Genomic DNA, 12,615 nt, shown 5'->3' with positions numbered 1-12,615 from the left:
AGGACAGTAGAGACAAGGGCCAGGAGGATTGCTCCACAGTTTGTAAACCTGCCTCATGAGTTGGGGGAGAAGGCAGTTGGGATAGAGAAGGGACCACTAAGTCAATGATGTTTGGAGGGATTGCTCAGGATGGGAGATGTGTGCTGAAAGTAGGCAAAGGTTAAAATATGATGGCCTCTCAGTATCTGTATTGCAAACTGTGATGCTCATAAGTAGAGAGAGAGTAAGCAGGAAGGTGCCTGCCACAGAGGCAGGAGGTGGGGTGGGGTTGGGATGGCTGGAGGGATACTGGGGATATTGGTGTTGGGAAATGCACAACTGGTGAGGGAGTGGGTGGTCTGTCGTTGTATGACTAAAACTCAATCATGAAAGCTTTGTAACTATCTCATGGTGATTCAAAAAAAAAGAAATCCTAGAGAACAGAAAATTAGTGTGTTTTAAGGGCTGGAGCGATACAGCGGGTAGGGCATTTGCCTTGCAGGCGGCCGACCTGGATTCAATCCCCAGCAAATCATATGGTCCCCCAAGCATCACCAGGAGTAATTCCTGAGTGCAGAGCCAGGAGTAACCCAAGCCTTCCTGGGTGTGACTCAAAAGGAAAAAAAAAAGTGTCTTTTAAACACAGACTTTCTTAGCAATATTTTAGACATATATAGAAAAGTTTGTCATAATAGTTTATATGCAGTACCTAATTGTATTAAACTTTTAAGATCTTGTCTTATTGTGTACATACTGTATTTTTCAAGAATATTTTTATAAGTTTTTTGTTTCTTTTATATAGTTATCCTACACTAAACGAAATCCTAATCAAACAAAATTGTGCATTTTATATAATGTACTTTAAAAAAAATTTTTTTTTTGGGTTTTAGGTTCATACCCAGCAGTGCTCAGGGCTTACTTTCTGCCTCTGTGCTCAGGATCACTCCTGGCAGCCTTGGAGGACCATACTTGGTGCCAGGGATCGAACCTAGTCAGCTGTGGCAAGGCAAGTGCCCTGCCCACTGTACTATCTCACTGACTCTGTTAGACATCGTTTGTGAACTAAATGGGATCTTTTTTCATTTTGTGTGTTGCTAGGTTTCAAACCAAGATCTCATGCATGCATTCCTGGCCCCTTTATGCTTTTTTAAAGATAGGAAGAATGTTGGTATTTTTAATTTTGCTTTTCCCGGTTCTGGGACTCAAACTTAGGGCTTCATACGTGCAAAGCATGTGCTCTATCACTGAGCTATATATTCCTAGTCTAGAATGTCATTGTTTTTTAACCCAAGTAGGGAAAGGCACATTCTGAGAAAGTTATTAAGTCCAAAATTAGTTTGCATTTTAAATTTAGCCTATGGAATGTATATCAGAGTACTGCTTTTCAGTTGTCAGTATGCATTGGTATTTCCTGGTAGAATTGTTAATATAACCCACTCCAAAGCCCCTAATTTTGTAGGTCTGAGATGTGCCAGAAAATTTGCCTTTCTTTGTTAGTCTTTGCTTTTGGGCCACACCCAGCGTTGCTCAGAATTCAGAAATCACTCCTGGCAGTGTTTGAGCGACCATGTGCAGTGCCTAGGATCAGCCTGATCAGCCACATGAAAGGCAAGCACCTTACCTGCTTTAGTATCTTTTCAGCCCCCAAATAATTCGTCTTTCTGATCAGTTTCCGTTTCTTACCAAGGTGTCTGGTGTAAGACTTAGAACCATTTTATTTGAGTAAAGAAATAAAGAGAAAGTAACAGAGAAATGGTTCCATTTCTAACTTTTGGGGACTAGAGGATTTCCCAAGCGGTGCTTCAGGAGGGCCAGGGACCCTCCTAGAATTCTTGGGCCAGCCAGGCCAGTGATTCTGTGAAAGGCCTGCTTGGGTCTTGCAGTGCTGGTGGCTACTCAGGCCACCCAGGACTATCCTAGTCCATTCTGAGGAGGGCATGTGTACTGCCAGGGGTCAGATACATGCAGTGCAAGTGCATTTATTCCTATATTGTCTCTCCAGCTCTCCCAAATTACTACATTTCTAAATTGAATACCAGAATTTTTTTTTAATTTCATACTGATTTATTTTGACCCAAATTTTCTAGTCCTTAAAGGAAATAAAATGTCAGCAACTACACCAGGCATGTTGAAGGCTACTCCCAACTTTGTATTGAGATACTAAACCTGGCTTCCTGCTTGCAAGCATCTCTCTTCTCATTGATGAGCTATCTCTTCAGGCTCTTAGCAGACTCTTTCCACTGAAAATAGAAAGCCATTTGTTAACTAACAAAGAAGCCTTAAAGTAAACTGCTTGGAAAGCTCAGTAATGTTTTCTATATAAAGCAATTGCTGACAAGTATTTATGTAAGTCCATTGCTTTCCTTTGCTAGATCTACAACATTAAAATGTGACTGGTTTTTGGAAATGAATCACCTGTAGTATCTTTCCTGAATTCAAAGACATTAAATGCAAATAGCTTTATTATTGTTAGCAAATCCAGACTGTCATTATTAATCTCAAGATGGTGTATCACTTTCTAAAAGTGTGAGAAAACCTATAAAATTAAACAGAAAACAATCCTTTAAGCTATTTAAAATGGTTAAATGCTTGAGACATTGAGAAAAAGTAAAAGAGTGATCTAAATTTAAACCTAATCTAGTATCTATAATCCCGGTCAGCCTTTGATAGTGTTATTAAGTTGTTCATAGTAACTGATTTGTTTTCCCAGCTGATCAGAGTAAAGAGAAAAAAACTCAAAAATGTTGATGACCTCCAGAGCCACATACTTCCTTTTGCAATGAAGGGGAAGCCAGAAATCTTTGGCAAAGATCTTAATATTAACAGTTTGTTAAATTTGGGTTCAAGCCTAGAACATCAGCCCCATAAATACTAAATATCACTGACCAGTTAAGTGAATGGTACAGGGAAATTATAGCCTGTTTTGATATTAATGTAATAATTAAGACTCTTTATCTCGGGAGCCAGAGATAGTAGCAGGTAAGGTCTTGGCCTTGCATGCTGCTGATCTGGGTTTGATCTCTGACATCCTAAAAGGTTCCCAGAGCCTGCCAGGAGTGATCACTGAGCCAGAGGCAGGAATAAGCCCTGAGCACCACCGTGTGTGGCTCAAAAACAAAACAAAAAAAGGACTCTAAATTTGAGCTTTTCCAAGTATTGAATGAAATTCTCTATGCTGTTGGAAACATATTGTCTATGGTTAATAAATATTTTAAGGAACTTGAGAAATAGTACAGGGTTTAAGATGCTTGCCTTGCATGTGACCAACCATGGTTTGATATTCCCAGCATCATATAGTCTTCTGAACACCATAGGACTGATCCCTGATCCCTGAGCACAGAGCCAGGAATATGCCCTCAGCAAGATAAATATTTTCAGATTTTTCCACATAATTTCTTGATTCTTCACTTAAACAACTTTTCCTATAGTATATAGGTTTAGCCTTACATTTCTAGTCCTAGAAATCTAAACAGTACTCAGGAAAGCTTGTAAAATTGACATTTTTCTTAGTCATTTTAAATAAGTAAATATATACTGTGGCATATGTTATAACTTGATTATGTTGTTACATGGGAATATATCATCATCATCGTCGTCATCATCATTCCATTGATCGTCAATTTTCTTAAGCGGTCTCAGTAACGTCTCCATTCGTTCTAGCCCTGAGATTTTAGCAGCCTCTCTTTACTCGTATAGGAATATATTTATGACATTTTTTTTTTTTTTTTTTTTTGCTTTTTGGGTCACACCTGGCGATGCACAAGGGTCACTCCTGGTTCTGCACTCAGGAATTACCCCTGGCGGTGCTCAGGGGACCATATGGGATGCTGGGAATCGAACCCGGGTCGGCCGCGTGCAAGGCAAACGCCCTACCCGCTGTGCTATCACTCCAGCCCCCCAATTTATGACATTTTTTGTTAAAAGCACAGTATGAGCTTTCATTATGACTATGTGTGTTGTAGAACATTAGAAGTTCAGGTGTTTACAAGAATTAAGTTTTTAGGTCATTGATAGTGATACACTTTGTATGGCACTGCCTTGCATGTGGCCAGCCTGGTTTAATTCCTGACACCACATATGGTCCCCTGAACCCTACCAGTAATGACTGCTGTGCAGAGTCAGGAATTAACCCTGTGTATAGCTGTGTATAGCCCCCAAATAAAATAAATTTTAAAAAATCCGATAATGGTTAAGCAATTTACTGTATTTATTGTAATGGCATAATAAACTGTATTTATTGTGCTGCCATTTGTAAGAAAAGTGTGTGTGTGCGTGTGTGTGTTTATATATTTGTATTTCCTAAAATGTACATACACAGACTTTGAAGGGATATACAGAGAACAGTGATTGGTAACCTGAGAGATTAGGAAACTATAGTTTGAGGATGTCATTTCAGGAGGGCATTTACTTTTTGATTTATACTCATAGACTTTAGAATTATGTTAAATTTTTATGTTAAGAGACATTATACATAAATTATTTTAAAAAATTCTTTCCTACATGTATGTAAGAGAAACAGGACTTCAGCATGGCATTATCAGGTTCAGAGGTGGGGCAGGGTGGGGTCAGCTAATGATTGTTACAAACCAGAACTTCCAGTCTAGTGCCGTGTTAGATATTATCTCTTTCTTGTTAGACCTACTAGTGAGACTGCTTGTGCAACCTCATAGAAAAGCTGTGGTGCTCTAGAAAGAATACAGGATTTGGAGGGAAATTATTAAATTGATGTTTATTTTGCGTGAGGGGAGGATACCTTTGGCAAAGCTCAGGGCTTACTCTTGACTTTGTGCAAAGTGTTCACTCCTAGAGTAACCCTCAGGGGTCCACCTGGGATGCCAGGATTGAGCCCACCTGAGAGAGCCAAGGGCAGAGTAAGCACCTTACCTCCCTTACCCACTATGCTGACTCTAACCCAAGATTATGGAATTTTTTTTTTTTTTTTTTTGCTTTTTGGGTTACACCTGGTGATGTTCAGGGGTTAGTTACTTCTGGCTCTGTGCTCAGGAACTACTCCTGGCAGTGCTCAGCTGGTCATATGGGATGCTAGGGATCTAACCCAGGTTGGCCTCTTGCAAAGCAGATGCCCTATCCACTGTGTTTTTGCTCATTGCTCCGGCCCTTTATATTTAATTCTTGTCTCTGCTTTTTCTGGCTCCTAGAGTTTAGACAATTTTACTTCAGTGTTTGTCAAAATTTCTCCAGTTTATAGTAAGAATAAAAAAGTAAGAGTGCGGGGCTGGAGCGATAGCACAGCGGGTAGGGCGTTTGCCTTGCACACGGCCGACCCGGGTTCGATTCCCAGCATCTCATATGGTCCCCTGAGCACCTCCAGGAGTAATTCCTGAGTGCAGAGCCAGGAATAACCCCGTGCATCGCCGGGTGTGACCCAAAAAGAAAAAAAAAAGTAAGAGTGCTTTGTTAGCTACCAATACTATATAAAAATAACAATTGTGTTTCAGAGTGAAGCAAAGACAAGAGTACAGAAGCCAGGGCATTTGCCTTGCACATGGCCGACTCGGGTTCAGTCCTAGGCACCCCATATGGTCCCCGAGCCCACCAGGACTAGTCCCAGAGTTTAGAGCCAGGAGTGAGCCCTGAGCACCACCGAGTGTGGCCCTCCCCTCCAAAATAAATAAATCAGCTCATCAAGTTGTTCATAATTCTATTGCAGAACGTTTGACGGAAACATTCTTATTGTGTGACTTAGTTACTTCCTTCTTAAATATTAGGAGTAAAACTCCTTCAGTTCTCCCGTCCCTTAGCTGTCTGTTGCATCATATTCCTGTCTTCCCCACCCCGTTTTCCTCATAACCGTTTCTTACTGTTTCTGTACTTTAGCCACTCTAGTGACTCGGCTGAGCAAACATTCTTTCTTGATGAGTTCTATATTTATTTCTACCTTCTGTGCTTTGGCATAGTTTTTTTTCCATTCCTCATCGGGTTTAAGTCTTCATAAATGTTTCCTCATGAGGTCAAAAAGCTACTTCCTAACTTCCGGACTGAACGGGGTTGGAGTAGAAGGAGGCCAATGTTGCTGTAACTCTTCTCTTTTGTTTCTCTCCCTCCATCGCCTACCCGATTATATTTATTACCATGTCTTTGTTGAGTATCTCAAAATCTCTTCCTCTAAGTCTAACTCCATACTTTGACCTAATGAATAAGCTCAATTCCTTATTTAATAGCCATAAAATTGCTTGTTTAGTTTTGCTTGGGAGGCCACGCCCAGTGGTACTTCTGGGACTAATCTGCGCCTGGAATCAAGCCCAGGCCTCCAGCATACTAAGTGCTCTCCAGCCTACTGACCAGTCTCCCCGTCCCTAAAATAACTTTTACAACTTTAAATTCCATCTGTTGATACATTATCTTTTGCTTCCAAGAATGATTGTTTCCTTCCCTTCCCCTCACCCTGACCTCTTGCAGTACTTAGGGCCCATGCAGTGCTGGGAATCAAGCTTGGGGCTTCTGTACGAAAATCTGTACTGCAGCCCATTGAGCTGTCTTTCTCGCCCCAGGATGACTGCCTTTTTTGGTGGAGTAAGGAGGAGCGTTTTGAGCTTCACCTGGCAGTGTTCAGGGGCTGTTCCTGGTCCTGTGTTCAGGAGTTAACCGCTGGCAGTGCTCAGTGTACTGTAGGTGGTGCCAGGGATTCAAACCAGGTCACGTGCCTTATGTAACCCAGTACTGTTTCTCCAACCCAGGAATGACTGCCTTTTATGTCTCAGCTCCCCTTTGTTCTGCAATATCTAATCGTTTATGATCTGACTTCTCTCTCCACTATTTGGTTTTGTTAACATTGTGTTGACCTTCAAATATGTGACATTAATTTCCATCCTAAACTTCTTTGATAAGTGCTTTTCCTTTGATTTTAGCGATAATGCTAATTTCTGAATTCCCCGCCCCCTCACCCCCATTCTCATGATCTCTTTTGCTGATTTTTCTTATATTACTAGCTGTTTAATTTTAGGGATTATTTATACTTCCTTGGTTGCTGCTTCTCTTTTACATATTTCCTCTATAATTAACTGTTTTGTTTGTGTGGCTTTGGATCACACCCAGAGGTGCTCAGGGCTTACTTTTGGCTCTGCTCAGGGATCACTCCTGATGGGGCTCAAAGGACTATATGGAGTGCCAGGGATTGAACCCATGTTGTCTGTTTCAAGGCAGTGCCCTGCCCCCCGTACTATCCCAACCCCCTCTTTTTTTAAAAAAAACTTTTTAATTGAATCACTGTGAGATAGACCATTACAAAGCTGTTTATGATTGGATTTCAGTCATACAGTATTTCAACATCCATCCCTCCACCGGTGTACATTTCCCACCACCAGTTTCCCCGGGTTCCCTCCCATCACCCCCCACCCCCACCCCCCGCCTGCCTCTATGGCAGGTGCTTTTGCTTTTCTTCTCTCTCTCTCTCACTCCCTCCCCCCTCTCCTCTCTCTCGTCCTCTTGTCTCTCTTCTCTCTCTCCCCACCCCTCTTCTTTTGGGCATTGTAGTTTGCAATATTGATTATCAAGAATATCAAGAATTGGTTATCAAGAAAGGTTATCAAGAATTATCTACTTATCTACTTTTAACCCTCAGATCTTGTCCAGGGTGATCATTCCCAGCTATTATTATCATACTGGTCTCTTCTCTGTCTTACCTACCCTCGTCCCCATGCACACCTGTTGTTAGTTCCAACCATTGGCCAGTCCTCCTAACCCCTATTTCCCTTGGCTGTGGCAAATTTCATGACTTCATTTTTCCTGACAGCTGCGTAGTATTCCATTATGTAGATGTGCCATAGTTTCTTTATCCATTTGTCTGTTCTTGGGCACTCAGGTTGTTTCCAGATTCTAGCTATGGTAAATAGTGCTGCAATGAACATAGGAATGCAGATGGTGTTTCTGCTGTGTGGTTTTTGGCCCCCAGAATATATTCACAGAAGTTGTATTACTAGGTCAAATGGGAGCTTAGTTCTAGTTTGAGAAACATCCATATTGTTTTCCAAAAAGGCTGGACCATTTGTCCAGCCCCTTTCTTATCTATTAATTAATATCAATGAGTCTGATGTTGCTAGTTTCCATCTATACTGTCTTCTTGAGAACTCATTCATTTCCATTGCTTTAGACATATATTACTACCTTTTTTTCTAATCCAGACTTGAATTTCTCCCCGCTCCTTTGGGCGTTACCTGACAAAGCCCAGGGAATACTCCTAGTGATTTATAGGTCACTTACAGTTGTGCTCAAGAAACCATGTAGCGTTGAAAATCTAACCTGAGCCTCCTGCATGCAACACATATGCACAACCCCTTTGAGCTGTCTCTCCTGCCTGAGCGTGAAATTCTTACTGCAACTAACTGCCTGCCCTGTTTGACTGCTAGCACTTCACTCTTTTTTTTTTTTTTTTTTCTTTTTGGGTCACACCCGGCGATGCTCAGGGGTTACTCCTGGCACTGCACTCAGGAATTACTCCTGGCGGTGCTTGGGGGACCATATGGGATGCTGGGAATCAAATCTGGGTCAGCCGCATGCAAGGCAAACACCCTACCCGCTGTGCTATGACTCCAGCCCCTCATCTACTTTTTTTTTTTTTTTTTTTTTTTGCTTTTTGGGTCACACCCGGCAATGCACAGGGGTCACTCCTGGTTCTGCACTCAGGTATTACCCCTGGCCGAGCTCAGGGGACCATATGGGATGCTGGGAATCGTACCCAGGTCGGCTGCGTGCAAGGCAAATGCCCTACCTGCTGTGCTATTGCTCCAGCCCCCCTCACCTACTTTTTATGTTTCCTATTTTTGTGTTTTTATGTGGTTTTTTTTTTTTATCTTTTTATGTTTCCTATCAAAGTCTGATCACCACCCTCCTAGGGCCTTATGTAAAAGCCTACAGTCATATTTGACCCATGGAATTTGCCACAAAGCCCTATGAGTTTCACTTCAGAAATATCTTTTTTGTTGGTGGTGGTGGTGGTGGTTGAGAGGAGGACGTTTGGTTTGGGGAGCCACACCTGACAGTGCTCAGGGGTTCCTCTTGGCTCTGATCTTATAGTTTACTCCTGAGGGTGTTTGGAGGACCATAGGTGGTACCAGGGATTGAACCAGGGTCAGCCACATACAAGGCAAGCACCTTAATCATTGTATTCTCTCTCTGGGCCTTCCATCTTTCTAATATGCCTTCTATTTTTCCTCACCACTCAGAAGACAGGTTTGAGGGGCAGAGGAGCAGCTGGTGCCATCCCAGGCAGTGAACTAGGTGCTTCAGGTTGTGGGGAACTCTGTGTTGCTGGGGACCTGAACCGGGGTCAGCCTTATTAAGACAAGTTGTCTTAACCCTGCACTCTCTGCCCTCTCGGGTTTCTTTCTTGTGTTTTTCAGTTGGGTTTCTTAACTCTGAAGCATAATCATTTACGCATGTCATTTCCCCAGCCTTAAAGTCATTTTTATCACTGTGTATTGCCTACAGGACTAAGTCTGAAGTCCTCAATGTTGCAAAGTCCTTTTCATTGTGTTTTGTTTGTTTTGGAGCCTCACCCAGTAGTGCTCTGGGACTACTCCCAGCTTGGTTGTCAGGGTCACTCCGGGCTGTACTTGGGGGACCAACTGCCAGGAATTGAACCTGGCCTCCTGCATGCAAAGCAGGCAGTGTATGTCCTTGAACTCTCTCTTGCCCATGGTGATTTTTACAACTTATCCTAATCTTTCCCTGCCTGCAGCCCTGACAAACCTTGTAGTGCAGCTGCTTCAGCCAGACTCACAGTTGTCTGCATTGGTGTCTGTGCCTCGTGGAAGATCTCCGCCTGGAATCAGTCCACTCACTCTCACAGGGCCATTCAGGAATCATCTCCTCTACACTGTATTGCCCTTCTTGATCTCATTGAATCAGTCAGCAGTAACTTATTTGTATCTTTTATGTAATGCTTCTCCTATATTAAAACTTGGCTTGGAGGCCTGTGGACGTGTTTTGCATGCTGGAGGCCCACGTTCTATCACCAACAACACATGGTCCCCCAAGCATTGTCAGGAGTAATACCCCAGTAATCAGCTACAAGTAACCCCCAGCACTGCTGGGTGTGTGTCAGGGGAACCCTAACTGAAGGAGTTCTTAAGGGTAGGCTCTAGACCTCACTGGTTTCATTATTGCCACTGCCGAGCATTTGGAATATAGAAGATTTTTGTTTGTTTCTTTATAAGCCACATCCAGTGGTTTCCAAAGAGCTGTGTGGTTCAGTTCCAGGTACAGAACTGTGGGCTCTGCATGCAAAGCATAAATGGTAGTCCCTTCAGGTATCTCCCTGGTCTGTAGAAAATGCTCAGTGGAGAGTTTTGGCCTTGCATATGTGAGACCCTGGATTCAGTGTCCATCCCCACCCCAGACAAAGACTGGTTTCTACAGTTTCTACGGTAGCTCTGGGTTGAAACCCTTACCCACATTTGCTAGTGGTAGCATTTCCCTCGCCTGTAAAGTGGTGATTGAGCAGCTGTGAGAATTAAATGTAAAGCATCTTATCATAGCCTTGATACATTTTAATCTAAAAGTTTGTCATGTATTTTTATGTTTTGGTTTTGGGCCACACCCAGTGGTGCTAGTGGGTTTTTCTGGCTGTGCATTCAGGAATCACTCCTGGCAGGCTTGGGAGGCCATATGAGATGCTGACGATTGAACCTGGGTCAGCTACATGCAAGGCAAACACTTTATCCACTATACTACTTCTCTGGCGCAGTGTGTCATGTGTTTCTTTTTTTGTTTAATTTTGGGGGTTTTTTGGAGGGGTGTCACATCCAGTGATGATGAGGGTTTATTCTTGTTTCTACATTCAGGAATTACCCTTGGCAGTGCTCAGGGATGATATGGTATGTCAAGGATCGAACCAAGGCAGATGCCCTACCCGCTGTATTATCACTCCAGCCTCTATCATGTATTTTAATGAATAATAATCTGTAGGAATACTTTGTTGTGTGCTATAGTAAAGGTGAGGTATAAGAGTTGAGTTGTGTCTTGAAAAAAACAAACAAACAAAAAAGTTGTGTCTTGGCTGGAGCCATAGTATAGTGGGTAGAGCACTTGGGTGGTGCATGATCAACCTGGGTTTGATCTCCAGCATCCCATTCCCAGGTGTGGTCCCAAAACAAAACGAAGAGTTGTGTCTTCTCACATAATATTCCTAAGCAAACCCTTTTATTTCCAAACTGATTGTTTAACCAGCAGCACTAGCAGTCTGTGTTCATCTCCTTTCTATTTCATTGTCAGAGAAGTGCATGCTATTTTACTATAGTTCTTATTTTTTATTGATATTGTTACTGTTCTTGGGACTTACTTTACCCTTTACAAAACCTAAATTTTAGACATGAGAGGGATGCTAAAAAGAAATTAAGTTTGATGACTAGGAGAAGAAACTCCAGAATAAGAATAAAGGTAACAAAATAATATTTAGTTTAAATAGTTAAGAATTCAACAGTTCTTGGGGCTGGAGCAATAGTACAGTGGGTAGGGCTTTGCCTTGCATGTGGCCGACCCGGGTTAGATTCCCAGCATCCCATATGGCCCTCTGAGGAATGCCAGGGGTGATTCCTGAGTATAAAGCCAGGAATAACCCCTGTGCATTGCCAGGTGTGACCCAAAAAGCAAAAAAAAAAAAAAAAAATTCAACAGTTCTTATTTTCTTTGTCATTCTTCAAGTATGTATTAGTCCCTTAAGTATGTATTATTAAGGGACTAACACATGTGCTTGTTTTGAGTATTTCGGTCACATTCAGTGGTGTTCAAAGGCTTCTCCTGACTCTGTGTTAAGCCATCACTCAAGGGTCTGTAAGCATTGCTGGGGTCTGAACTGGGATTGACCACCTGCAAGGCAAGTTAGTGCCTTAGCCCTGCAGTATCTCTTCGACCCCGAGTCCTTACTCTTTACAGGTCAGGTGGGAATGCTTAGGGAAGGGGCATTGACAGCTCTCTGTAAAAATGGTTTTTTTGATTTTTTTGTTGTTTGAGGGGCTGTATTCCATTGTGCTCAGGGGCCATACTTTAGGGGAGTTTGTGGGATCATGGTGCTGGGATTTATTGTTTTGAATCATTGTTTTGGCTACAGCCAATGCTGTGTACAAGGCTTTACTTTGCATATCTTTATGTCTGTACTATCTTTCTGTCCCTCTGTAAAGATTTTGTTTTGGGGCCACACTCATTGATGCTCAGGGGTTGTTGGTTACTCCTGGCAGTGCTTGGGGGATAATATGGTATGCCAGGGGTGGAACCCAGGTTGGCCTCATGGAAGGCAGACATCCTCCCAGCTTTTCTCCTGTAAAGATTTTTAAGCTGAATTGCCAGGGAGATAGCTCAGATGGCTGGAGTGCGTGTTTTGCATGTAGGAACCCTGGCTTCTGGTCCTAGCAAGCACCACGTGAAAACTGAATGCCATTGAGTATGACCCAAAAACCGTGGGGCAGGGGGGAGACCAAATAGATTTTTCCATTGAATGTTTTGTTAGGTAATTGGGAACATAATGTGCAATTGCAAGACATTAACAGAGATTTCTGATATGCCATTACAGTACTTTAAATCTTAATAAGGGAGGGAAGAGAGTTCCTTGTATAACTGACCCAAATCCACAGTTCGAAAGTTCCTCATGAATCTTTTAAAAAGTGAGATTATTTGCAGCTG

At 42.4% G+C, this 12,615-nt stretch overlaps 1 protein-coding gene across 3 annotated transcripts in view; it reads left to right on the top strand.

Moving 5' to 3' along the window:
• Positions 1 to 12,615, top strand: part of PSEN1 (presenilin 1) — a 65,405-nt gene that overhangs the window by 17,365 nt on the left and 35,425 nt on the right. The gene's annotated exons all lie outside the window — the stretch shown is intronic.

This window comes from Sorex araneus, chromosome 3 (genome assembly GCF_027595985.1).
Source record: "Sorex araneus isolate mSorAra2 chromosome 3, mSorAra2.pri, whole genome shotgun sequence".
Classification (NCBI taxonomy): domain Eukaryota; kingdom Metazoa; phylum Chordata; class Mammalia; order Eulipotyphla; family Soricidae; genus Sorex; species Sorex araneus.
The sequence above is the reverse complement of the archived record's forward strand: the minus strand, read 5'-3'. Positions and strand labels throughout refer to the sequence as shown.